The 13,001-nt window shown below is 42.6% G+C and overlaps 1 protein-coding gene across 12 annotated transcripts in view; it reads right to left on the bottom strand.

The window, feature by feature from the left end:
* DPF3 (double PHD fingers 3) overlaps positions 1 to 13,001 on the bottom strand; it is a 182,340-nt gene that overhangs the window by 120,530 nt on the left and 48,809 nt on the right. Inside the window, exon 1 of one of the 12 annotated variants that reach the window (XM_071809260.1) lies at positions 904 to 926. The exons of the other annotated variants lie outside the window; for them this stretch is intronic. The gene's annotated coding sequence lies outside the window, so the exon portion shown is untranslated. Of the gene's footprint in view, positions 1 to 903; positions 927 to 13,001 lie in introns of those variants that run through there. 12 annotated transcript variants of the gene reach the window in all.

The following is a 13,001-nucleotide window of genomic DNA, read 5'->3' as shown; positions in this document are numbered from 1 at the left end:
ACATGCGGGTCCTGGAGGAATCTGTAGGCTTAATCAGAGCCTCTCTTTGCTCAACAAACAGGAAGGCTTAGCCAATATTTCAAAGCACTTGAGATTGTTCTTCACTCTTTGATGTAGTCAAAGAAAGAGGCAGAGAGATGGAGAGATGGGTTTCACCAGCACTCAGGAAGAAAACACGATTGCAGAGTCCTACAAGCTAATTGTGGTGTGAGGATCTGACACTGCACTAAGGCATCTGCTCACAGCTTACCACCAGTGCACAACAATGATGACAAAGCATCAAAGACAACACAGCACAGCGTCAGTTTACCACACCCTGGTGATTATGTCGCTCCCTCTCAGTCCATTCAAGAATCAAACTTCTCAGGTTTGGCCATCACTGATCTATAGTCGTGTCTATACATAGACAAATTGCGTATACTTACAAATTAATCACTGCCACATGGAGATTGTTTATAAGGCTGCCATGAATGACTTGGGAGGAGCTATAGGAACTCACATTTGGTTTTTGAATGCAGAGAATGCCTGGTGTCTATCTGACATTTTATGCATTTATATACAATCCCTTGGGGATTGTGGGGGCAATGAAGAGCTGGGGGGGATCTCTTCTCTTGCTTTCCCTGTGGCTTCTTACCAGAAGGAAGTTCAATTATAAGAAAATTATACACTTATATGAATTATAAGTTCATGGTTCTCTTTCTTACACTCTTTTTTTTTGGTTTAGCAAGCCAAAAGACTGAAGGAAGTCTGAAGGAGAGGGAGTACAAGTACAGAACATGCCAAAGGAAAATGAGCCTTCAGTATGAAGCCAGCTGATAAACAGCTCACATTTGCATCTTCAGTCAGCATCATCTTAGACTAAACTCCCTCTGTTCCCACTTAGCAGTTCCTACTCCTTTTTACCCTTCATAAGTTTGTCCATCAGCTGATGAGGTTTCTCAGTTTTGCCTGGTGCATCCAAGAGTAGAGAAACAGCTGGAAACTACTGCAGCATCTGGCAAGCATCTGTGGCAAAAATTCCAAGAGGATTTGAGGTGATAGCAGGTATGGTTATAATTTACTATAGGCAGACCTGGTTTTGAGATAGTTTTTAATATCTAAAACCTGAGACTTTTCAGAATCTTTATGTTACATGCTTTTGCTTAGGTTGGTTTGTTTGTCTGTTTTCTGTTAATTCTACCTACATAAAAGACAAAATCTTGATAAAATATTGGATAAGAATCCCAGAACATGTGGTTCTGCAGAAAGAAAAACAAGTTCTAGCAACATCTACTTTTTAGAGTTGTCAGTGTTCCAAAAATCACAGTAAAAATATAGTACTTCGTTTCCGCAATTAGCTGCTTCGTTCAGTGTTCTATGTTGTATAGTCACTTAAGGAACATGTTTATGTTATGTCCTGAAGGATCAAACTGGCTGCTGTAGTAGTATCTTTCCATGTGATTGCAATTGTCAATGTATTTGAGTAGAGCAACAGCAGAGAAAAAAAAGGTGGAACCAGAAAATTACAATTTATTTTCTAAAATATTTAATATTGCAGTGACAGGTAAATTACGACAAATGTCATTTTAATTTCAGTCTGGATTTAGGGCCTGAATCTGAACTTCAAAAACATCATTTCCCCATGTGATTGTACACTTGGTTGCCATTAAAGCTTGCATAGACCGATTTCTCCTAGTATTTTACACCCCCTTTGCTAAAGTAAAAAGACTGCACAAGACTGAAGAAGAATGAGGCCACACCTTCAGTGTTGCTATTTGCATGTGTACTGAGGGATTTGTTCAAAGACCACTGGGTTGAAAAGACAGGTGTCAAGCCAAATCAGTCCAATGGGGAAACTTAATCATGGGTCCCACTGAACAAAACAGCAATACCACTGGGAATGACAAATTTAAATAAGGAAGGAAAGGTGGCAAGGAAAGAGTGAAAAGGGAGCGGTAAATGGAGCAGCACACAGCAGAGACTGTGTGTCTTCGAACAAAGGACTGGAAATTACAAACTGAAAGATGGAGTATTTAGCACATAGACGTACACACAAAACTGGGTACAAATTTTCAGTATTCTAAAAAAAATCTGAAGTTATACAGTAAAAAAGACCAGGCCTCTCAAGTACTAATCTGCCTCAGAAAAAGGGCATCACCAGTGTTCTAGGGCATGCACAATTCCAAGGGATTAGTGGGATGAATGTGCTCAGATGGTCCCAGGAGGTGACCCGTATCCCGTGCTACAGAGAAAGGCAAAGTAGGAGACCAAGAAGACAGTTGACAAGCATCTCTAGGACTGTGGACTCCTCCTATCCATCCTTATTTTCATATAACAATGCATACAAGGGATGATAGACCTGAAAACTGTATCTAAAGGCTCCATGCTAGAGCTGAAACATCATGGCAGAGGGAAGCAGGAAAAGTCAGGTCAGGCACAACTCCACATGTCCCCAGATTCAGGGGCTTCACAAGGTAATATCTGGATGAAACTTTCCCAGTAGGTTCCAATTTAAACTTGAGATTCCGGGACTTCTCCTATTTTAAATGGAAAAATAGGCAGAAAGAGGATGAAGCACAAGTTCAAGAAGCTTAACCCCAGACATATGGTACAAAAGTCTTTTTTTATCCTGATATTCCCATCTTTCTTCCTGTATTCCAGATACCACCGGCATCTGGTACTTACAGTATTTCCAAATCAAACCACTCAAAGAATCATGAGTTGGGTCCTGTTTTTGAACTGGTAGATTATTTCAGAACTAGATATTCCTACTGCAAACAGACACAGAAATTTCTGCTATAAAGCTGAAATTTTCATGCAGTCCCTGGCTTCTAGAACCTTGAGTTGCTAAGAAAGTAACAAAAGCATTACCAAAACACTGTCAAATGCCTAGAGAATAGACACAGAATGATACTAGTGTGTTATTCTCTAACACACATCTTAGCAAAAGTTGGCAATTTGAGTTCATTGAAGACTCTTTCTCCACCAGCCAAGTCTCCCTTAATTAAACAAACTCTAAATACAGCCTGGTTTTCTCTTGTGAAGAAAATGCTTTTCTGGAAGAGGGCTCACTCAGTTCCTGAATACTTCAGAGTACTCTGACTTCCATCAGTGCAAAAGGAGAATCAGGACACTTTGTACTGTTCTCCCTATAGCTCTGTAACAACAGAAGATGCTTTAAAGGGACTGACAAGTCTTTAAAAAGAGCGTATTGAAGGAGACAGTTTAGGCTACTAAAATTAAAGTAATTAATCAATCCTAAGGTAATTCTCATCATCTAGCCTGTTTGCTAACTGTTTTGCCTTCCTAGGTTTGTCTGTGAAACTTAACAGTTTGCAATCTGCTGCAGTCTCTGGAGCTTGTTTCTGTCTTGAATAAACCACAAAAATAAATCATGGGCAGAGACTGAAGTAGCACCAGGTACCCTGCCTTTCTCCCCTTTTATTCAGCCATCATGTCCCAAAAACGGCTGATGAAGTGGAAGTGGCAAGACACAGCAGAAGTCACATGCCACTGCACCCTCCAATGACTTCCCCATAGCTATAGAATCAAGATTGGAAATAAAAATGATCCTTAATTTAGAACACAAACATATGTTTGATTTGCCTTCTCCCTTTTCTGAAATCTCCAAGGGAGGGGGTCTGAAAATATGAGTCACTCCACAGTGTAAATCTAAATTTTCCCAATTCTATCACACTGAAAATCCATTGAATACCACAGGGCTAGGCAAGGATGGACTTTGTCCTACCTTTCTGGTACAGATAGCATTTTACTGTCACTAAGGGAATAAAATAATCATAAGAGCATAATGATAGCATGTGTTTTGCTAGCTGCTGTTCTTCACGTGGGGCAATCACTGGCAATTCTTGGATTTAATCTCTCCCCTTCCGTGACCATGCAGTTGATTACCACTCTCATTCCCGGTTAAAAATCCTTGATCAGCACAAGGCACATAAAGGAGTCTTTGACCCCAGCTAAGGGAACAACAAGAGATGACATTTGGTGCTTTGAGAGAGGAGTAGTTAAAAAGGAAAAATGACAGCTGGAGTCAGGAGGAGCTAGTTAGTGGATTGCAGACCCAGGAGGGTGCAGGGTGGGAGCCCACAAAAGAGAGAAAACAAGAGACTGCAGCCAGACTGTTCCCTCTCCTTCCCTAGGTCTCCTTCAAGTCAGTAAGAATGACTGCAGCAGATGTCAGGACCCATGGGGATCACTCCTCTGGCTTTCTTGTTTCTTCAAAAAAAAGGTAACCTGGAAAATAGAAAAAATATTGGAGAGAGAAAAAAAAAAAATGAACCAATATCTCTGCTTTGACATGTAGGAATGAATACAAAGGTGAGTGCCAACTTGTAATGACCTGTGGTATGTAAATATGCTTAAGCCAGCAGGAGGAATTTTTCTGGGTCTGGTCCAACAGGGGCAATCGTTTACAGGCTTTGATGGGGATTAACCTGTGGTTTCTACTTCAGGATACAAAGGAGAAATACAAAAAGCAAGCACAAGGCAAGCAGCAGTTGTGAGGAGCATCCTTGTGCTTCTCCAAGACACACAATGCAGCCAGAGCTGGCTTGCACACACACCTCACAAGCGCATCTCGGTGCTGGGAATGTCCCCAGAGAGCAATCGGGGCACGTGCACACACGCGGGGATGCGGGTGTGCTCATACGTGGGTGTGTTGCTCGGCGTGCTGCACCGAACACACAAGATTTCTTCAATTTCTGAAACATCAAATCTCATTCAGCATTATTCAGGACACCAGATATAAAACAACAGATTATAGTCAAAGGCATTTTAGGCCAGATTCACTGCCACTGGTGTAACTCCCTTGAAGTCCATGGAATTACACCAGGGAGAAAGAGGTCGGCTGTTTAATGTTTGCATCTTGCCAAATTGTGCATTTGTGTTGGTTCTATTGTTTTGGAGACACGGTTCTACACATTATTATTAGGAAAGAGATTACTTTTTGTTTTAAAAAGATTGCATTCTCAGGGCACAGTAAGAAGTCCATCTACTAAGTCCCTTTTCCTCCACTTCACACACCCACGGGTAGACATTACATTTCTTCATATTTGCAAATCTGCGAAGATGTACAGAGACACTGACAATTTTAAAGGCTTCACACTAGGAGTCACTTCCTGTGATGGAATGACATAGCAATGGATGGTTGCTATGCCTGGATGAACCTTCCTATCTTTCCAAGATTCATGTAAGGTATCTTAAATGAGACATTCAAGTGAAAACTGTGTGGTTTAGCTCTGTGCAACAGGAGCAAGAGGAAGCCCAGGGAATGCAGAAGAAGAGACAGAGTTCTGACCTCTGAGCAAGCTTTTGTCCACTTTCATAGCAGGGAGAGTAAATGCATTTGAGACACACTCATTGCTAGCAGAGAGGTTTTAATCCAGATTCTTCTAAAATCTCTAATTGCCTCCTTTATAGCAACAGGGTTTAAAAATGCAATAGCGTGGAGGTTCTCACTTCATCATTCTGGTAAACCCACATTCAAAGAGGAGGAAGTTGTGTGAAGTCCTGAAAAATAAAAAACCACCGCACTACTGTTTTCCTTTGATGGGCTAGTCAGGAACCATCTCTCCAGACCACTTGTTTGACTCAAAGGCAGAAAGCAGTTTACAGCGAAATAAACAGCAGCTAATCAAGATGAACCTATTTGCTTATACAGCCTTACTGGCTAAAATATAGCACCAGCCCTGAATATTATTTATCTTGGAGGTGGCAACAATAGAAAGTGAGCAACTGATTACGCATTTTCTCCACCAGTTATGAACCAACATTTATCTCCTGTGTAGAACAACAGAGATTTAACTGGGCTCTTCAGCCTCTCCATAGTGTTTCTCAAGCACCCATAATACACTCAGAATCTTGTCTAGCAAACGTGACTGAAGCCTCAGCACCAAAACCACTTTACAACTCTGAGGAGCAGTCTCCCACACCTGCACCTGGAGGGCAAAGACAAATGCTGTTACAGAAAAACGCGTGAGTACTCAGAGTCAGGGACTGTGTCAGTACATGTCTGTGCGGTGCCTTGTGCAGCAGGGCCCAAATGCAGAGTGGAGCCCGTGGGCACAGGGCAGGTTTTTTTCTTCTTGCTGAATTCAGGAAAAAACAACGCAAGACAACATAAGGGACTCAACTGATAAGGTCTGGGATAAGGTATCTGCTTTCTCTGTAAATACCAATAGCTCACTACCTTGGTTGCATGTTATTTTCATCTAAAAGGCAAAGCTGCTCTGATGGGAATGAACTCAGCCAAAACTGAAGAAGAGGGCACAAGTGTAACTGGAAAAAGAGACCAACAGTCTGAGAAAGGGAAGTGCTCGACATTCACTATGGGAAGGAAAATAACTTTAAAAAAAAAAAAAAGGAATTACAAGGAAGAACATTAACTGAAGGCACAGTGTGGATGCAGGAGAACACACAGAGAACCCCTCACCCTGCCCCTGCCATCCGTATGACAGTGCTGCTTTGTGGAACAGAACAATAGGTACATTATACTAAGCCATAATTATCCCAAGAAGAATGATAGCAAAGTCAAGGCATTACATGAACATTGGAATATTGGATACAATCCCATAAGAAGCAAGGGGGTGGAGGAGGAGCTTTAAAAAGAGATTGAAACCTTCTCAGCACAGAACATCAAAGAGGAGATTTCATGTTGTCTCTGTATTTATTTGGGTTTTTCTTTCATTTGATGTGATGATTTAAACACAATTCCTTTTTTCACGCTTTTCTTGGCTTCTTTATGCTGCAATTTGTTCCAGCACTGTAACATCCTCCTTCAACAGCACGGTGGATTTGGTGCAAGAGGAGCTCAGCCCAGTGTGTGACTGCACAACATGTATGAGCAGTGGGAGACAAGAAAGGTGGAAGGAGAAGTGCTTCAGCTCTGGACAAAGAAAAGGAAAGGGCTGGTGATTCGGTGCATGCATAATCAAGTGTTACCAAGACACAGGGCACACAGGCACTCAATACCTGCACTCCGGTTCCAATCAGATAGCAGGTACTGAAATACAGGAAGCAGTGAGGCACAACTCGACACCTGTTCAAAACATGCCGCTTGCATTCGTAGTGTTATGCAACGTTGGGGAAATACTGGAAGAAAGACGCAGAGTTGTGGTTTTTTTGCTGCTTCTGTTTTTTTCTAAAAGACAGTATGTTGCATTAGACACTTCAATCTTGTCCCAAAGTAATAAAAAAGAGTGGAGTACCCTATCAATTCTGCAAAATCTGAATGTCCATCCTTGATTTTTTTTTTTTTTTACATAGAGTAGGTAACTATGACAACCTAGTATAAGCAACTATATCACTTCATCCACAGAGTGGACCATGTAGGAGTATGAAAAAAGCAGGCTAACATCAGCACCTCTTCCTTTTCTCGTTCTAGGTGGACTTTGCTCCTCCCTGTAGACAGGACTGATTGAGCCTTGTTCCCTCCAGAGAGAATGTCCAACCACTCCAACACTCCAATGATAAGCAAAGACTAAACCAAAACTCCCAACAAAGCACAGATCAGGCCTTGCAGGATCTTGCCACATCACTAGTGTACAGCTGTGTTCAAGCTCGAGTGTTCCTAGTGAAGCTTCCCTGCTGGCAGCATGGTCAGACGTGCATCCTCTGAGCTGCAAGCTGGTTGTGCTCTGTAGCTAGGAAATGCCAGTGTGAAGAGTCATTAAAGGTATTTGCAGTCCAGTAGTGACAGGCTATGTAGCAGGCTAGCACTTGGAGCGCTGTTCCCTGACGGGATTCAGACCACTTCTAGTGTTCAAAGTTGGAAAGGGAATCCAGGAGCCCCTGCTTTACACAAAGCAGGATAGCTCTCATCACTCAGCCTGTAGCACTAGACTTCTGTGGGAGAGCTCAGAGCTATTGCAAAGTTCATGTAGACCCAGAAATGGTTGGTACAGGCTGGGGCAAGACCTGAACTTATCAGGAAACATGAGGCACTACTGAGTGCTGGAAATTATGGACACCATCTCACCTTTGAGAGAGAAGGAATTCACATTCCTGTGGAGCTCAAAAGGCAAAGGGAACTGGAAGGGACTGTTTCGCATGGAAGCAAAAGTTTAACTGGCCCTGTTGGAGGGAGGAGCTCCTAGGCTGGAAGCAACTTGGGACAGGGCCACTGGCTCTGAAGCAGCGAGGTGCTGCCCATCAGCTGTGTGACCATCAACATTCAGCCTCTGCAATCACAGAGCAGCTCCTTGCAGGCTGCTGCAAGGTCCTGCGAGGAGAAGGTGACAGCGAGGCTCTGCCTATAACAGGCAGGCAGTCTGAAAGCAGCTTTTGCACACCAAAAGCCTGCAGGATGGTAATTTTGGTAAAAGAAAGTGGAGTTATGCATTCTCTTTGCCTATATCCCCATTCGCAGCTCTGCCAGCAGCCACAGCCAAAAGGTCAGATTCCACGCTCAAGAATATAGGAGGTTACTAAGCATTCCCCCACTCACTTCACTAATGGGTCCCTAGTCTCCTCTCATTTTGGGCTGCCCCAAACCAGCAGGGAGGGGAATGCAAAGGCTATGACACATTCCTGTGCTCCATCATGCCTCCTCCCACTGAGCAGACAAAAAGACAGGAACATCCACAAGAGAGATAAGCAGCTTCAGCAGCACAGGGACCTCTCTGTTCTTGCTAACAGGTGTTAATCCAGACAGTGACCAAGAAGTGCTCTCAGTTGCACCAGGTTAAAAAGAAAAAAATCAGCATAATTCCATTAACTTAGGAAGAATGGTTTCTGATGTCATGCTCCTGAAGCTGTGAGTAGAATCTGTCACTCAGCAATTACAGAAGTAAGTTAGAAGAGACAGGAATTATCCAAGACAGCCAAAACAACAGGGCATAAATACAGCTAATTTACAGAGAATGCTGGATAGGGCAGTGATGACATTTTTTTTCTTTTTTCCCCTCATTCTAGAACAGATAACCTCAATAATAACAACCATTTTTACTTGGACACTATGTAATGGAAAACTTACCCTTACCATTTCATACCTCTCTCCCTACAGACACGCAGCTGATCTCATAACCCTCCTCTCTCTGCCGCATCCACACATATATGACCATTCCCTCTGTGCAGTACAGCAACTTGTATTTCATCTGCACCACGGGCTTCATGAGTTTGTAACTCTGCCCACTGAGGGTTGTCAAAAAGCCACCAGCTGGAAAGGATACTGGAATGAAATCTATGCAGCTCTGCAGCCTTCTGAGGGTTTACAACTATGACACTTAAGCCCGCTAATGTGCTAAGCATTTTCTGGCAAAGTTGGTGGGTTACTATGGTATTTTGGGAGGCGGCAGGAGTTTTAAAAGATGTCTTCCTTGGGGAGGAGCAAAAGAAAGGAGAGAAAAATGTAACAAAGCAAATTCCTCAGCAGTCTGATACTCAGCAAACTCCTCAAACTTGCCATAACAAGGCTTGCATTTCAAAGATCCAAAAACAGTTTCCCAGGACAAAAATAAACTTGTGTGTTCTTGCCAGGTGGATGTGCAGGACTGCCTTTTGATGACCGTCTTTTGAGAAGAAGTAATAGTTTCCCTTCCTCTTGCTCCTATTCTGGCTTGGGTTGAAGCAATGCCTGGTAGGTTGACTCTCATTCTTTCCATTTTTTTTTTTTATTTTAATCCGAAATCACTCTGTCCGTATATCCTTTTTTTGACTTAAATCAGATGAAAACCAGAGAGGAAGCTGACCCAGAAGCACCACAGGCTTTGAAACTGAAAGTGTTGACCAACTTCTCATCATTCTTACTGACCCGGGGCCTGGCCAAGTTTGTCTGAGCAGAACAGTGTGGCCCAGAGAGCCCAGCAGAACCCCAGGCAGGTGCGGTGTGCTCCATGCTGCCCATCCCATGTCCTCTTGCAAGAACTTCTGTACACTTGCTTCTCACCCACTGTTCCAGCATACATTCAAAATTTGCTCAAATAATTCCATTAGAGTAAATGCTGTCATGTGCTGTTAGGTTAGCAACCTGTGGGGTTGTGTTTGGGGGAAATACTAAAATATTTGAGGTAAGGCCATCTTGGGAACCATTTTAAAATAGTGGTAACAAGCTGTTCTGCAACGGAACTATGACTTGAGTTGATGTTCTTATAAGAAGCACAACATTAAAGAAAAAGTACTAAAATGTAGAGTCAAGGAACAGCTAGAAATAAAAGTACATCAAATACTATGGTATTTGGCATCCCCTCTACTCACATATCGGTAGTGCTGGAAGACAGGAATATCTCCAGAACAAAAGAGATACAGACACAAAGCCAGACTCAAGTTACACCACTGAGCAGGACATTTCTGCAAAGTAACACAATTTCATGCTTACGATATTGGTATGGCCTGTCTACTTGACCGAAGGAAGGTAAAAGTGCATTTGTTATATGACTGGTAGATAAAAGGAGACAAAAGGAATCGTTCATGAGGAAGCTAGTTTATGGTGTCAGTCTCTTTTTCCAAGTAAAAAGTGATAGAACAAGAGAAAATGGGCTCAAGTTGTGTTAGGGGAGGTTTAGATTTGATATTAGGAAAAGTTTCTTCACTAAAAGCATTGTCAAGCACTGGAACAGTCTGCTCAGGGAAGTGGTGAAGTCACCATCCCTGAAGGTGTTTAAAAGACATGTAGATGTGGTGCTTAAGGACATGGTTTAGTGTGGTGGACTTAGCAGTGTTAGGTTTACAGTTGATTTTGAGGGTCTTTTCCAACCTAAATGATTATATGAACCTATGGCAGTCAACATTATGTTCAAGAGCAGTTTTTGACCTGAGAATATGTAAAAATAGTAAAATGACACATGACTTAAGACACATAACTGATCAGTAGCATTGGAAATACACAGAAGCAAACTGAAGAATCAATGTTATTGTAAAACCAAGAGCTCAGCTTTTGCTCTAAACCCAGCACATTCTAGGGGACCTAATGATCTCTCCTTCTTTGCCCTCTTTAGCAGAAACAGATTTAAACAAAATCATTGTATGTGTGAACTTTTGTGGGAAAAGTCAAGAGTAATCAGAAAGGTATGCTTAGCAGAGCTACAAGGAAGCAAGTGAGAAGCAGGTAGGTTCCTTCTCCAGACTTCAGTGCATTTTCATTAATGTTACAGTTGTCCCCATTCAAAATAAAATTAAACACCACCCTCATACTCCTCTTCATACCCTCAGCATCATCAACAAATATTCATTGCTGTCACTGTGGCTTATTCTTCCCCTTCTGGAGGGCAGGGAGACTAGACATGGCCTATGGGTATATACCAAAAGGAGGCAACCGGTAGAAAATTTCACTGCTAAAGACCTTTCAAACAACATCCTGCTCTTGTTCTCTCAGCTGAGAGGCTGCTCGATCAGTTGCTCTGTACCATCTCCCCTACCATGCAGGTGAAGCTTCTACCTGATATAAACTACTTAAGGGTAGGTTCTCAGTGAAAGTTGACACTTCACCACTTACACAGGGACAACTTTGCAACCAGCAAATGCCACTGCTGACAAGGTGGCACTTCTGCAAGCATTGTCCCTCTAAATGGATATTGGCTTAGCCCTGTTTTTTGTCACTGAAGGCTGCGGGCCAGACTGTGCAGCACAAACCCACTGTTACAAAGCCAGGATCCCACTGCTGAAGGAAGATCTGTATCAGGCTAGAGAAATTTGCACACTCCCAGCCAAGTGTCAATGCCACTAACTTTCTTGGTCAGCATAGGCACCTGGTTACAATCTACAAACACTGTCTACAAACCTCCCCTCCTGAGGGCTTTACTGAATTAAACCCCACAGGAGCCCCTTGAGGGAGTTATCAGCACTCTTGCTGATAGAGGAGCTAAAGGCACAGGGAAGACATGAACTGTCTCCAAGCCCAGGACCTGCTACATTCGCTTCAACACCTGAACTATTTTAATCAACCAGACATGCTTTATCTCCTTCCTGCCTACTACACAGCCACTCTGTGCCACAGCCCCACAATCAATTTAAGCCAGCAGTATCTACCACTGACCTTAAAATAAATGTCCTCTACCCTTCTTTTGCTACAGTTCCCACTGTTATACTGCTTTTCCCTCACATAATCACTAGATGTAAAACAATGATGTAAAAAAACCCAAAATGGTTTAAGTGCAGTTGGTTCTCTGGTATAATCTACTCCATGGCTCGTGCAAGAAAGGGTAATGTTGGGTTTGGGACATATAGTCCAGGACAACACGAGGACAAGAGTACAGCACTGGCTTAAACTAATTATGGACCTGCACCATTAGTCAGCAAGCCCTACACATCCTTCACTGATCCAGTAATTTTTTTCATATGTTGAAAGAAATGGAAGCAAGGAGGTTGTAGGAGTTGTCTCTGTTGTTTCAACATCTCTGAAGGATCTTCACCCTCACCCTTAGAAGTCATGAACTTGTTTCAGTCTCATTTTACTGTGTTGGCACCTTCAAAGCTTTTGCCATCCATGCCGCAATCAAGCAGTTTTGCCACCTCAGGTTTTCTACAAGGCCACAAAGTCCAACTTTCCTGCTATTTCCTCTTGCAGCACTGCTACTCTCCCACTTTCTTCTCTCATTTGTGTTACCAACCATACATCTTTCTATCCACTCTGTCCAGTTTCTCTGCTTGGTATGCAAGCAAGTCAGTAACATACTTTAAAACTCAAAGATAATTAAAAATATGGCTAAATCTCTCATAAAGAGATTACCCTTGACACAAGTCCAAATGTGGCTCCCTGTTCACCTAGATGACATTGCGAAGGCACACCAATAGAAAAGCCTCCAAAGAAGGAAGAGGCAGTGTTTAGTGAGACAGCACTGCCTGAGAGACAGCAGAGAAATTATTTCCAAATGGATAGTCTGCATGCTACTCATAAGCCACCCTGTCAACAGGGAGCAGTTACTCTTGTGCATTTGTCAACATAACATATCAGCAAAAAAGTGACTCCTTCAAAAAGAACTGTTCATAAGCAGCAGGCATAACCCTTGCAATATTATTCACGCTGGATGCACTATGGCAGAATATGATAGAGCTTAACTCTGCTTGGAAGC

Source organism: Patagioenas fasciata, chromosome 5 (assembly GCF_037038585.1).
Source record: "Patagioenas fasciata isolate bPatFas1 chromosome 5, bPatFas1.hap1, whole genome shotgun sequence".
In the NCBI taxonomy this organism is placed as follows: domain Eukaryota; kingdom Metazoa; phylum Chordata; class Aves; order Columbiformes; family Columbidae; genus Patagioenas; species Patagioenas fasciata.
Note: the sequence above shows the minus strand (reverse complement) of the source record. Positions and strands in the feature narration are given on the sequence as shown.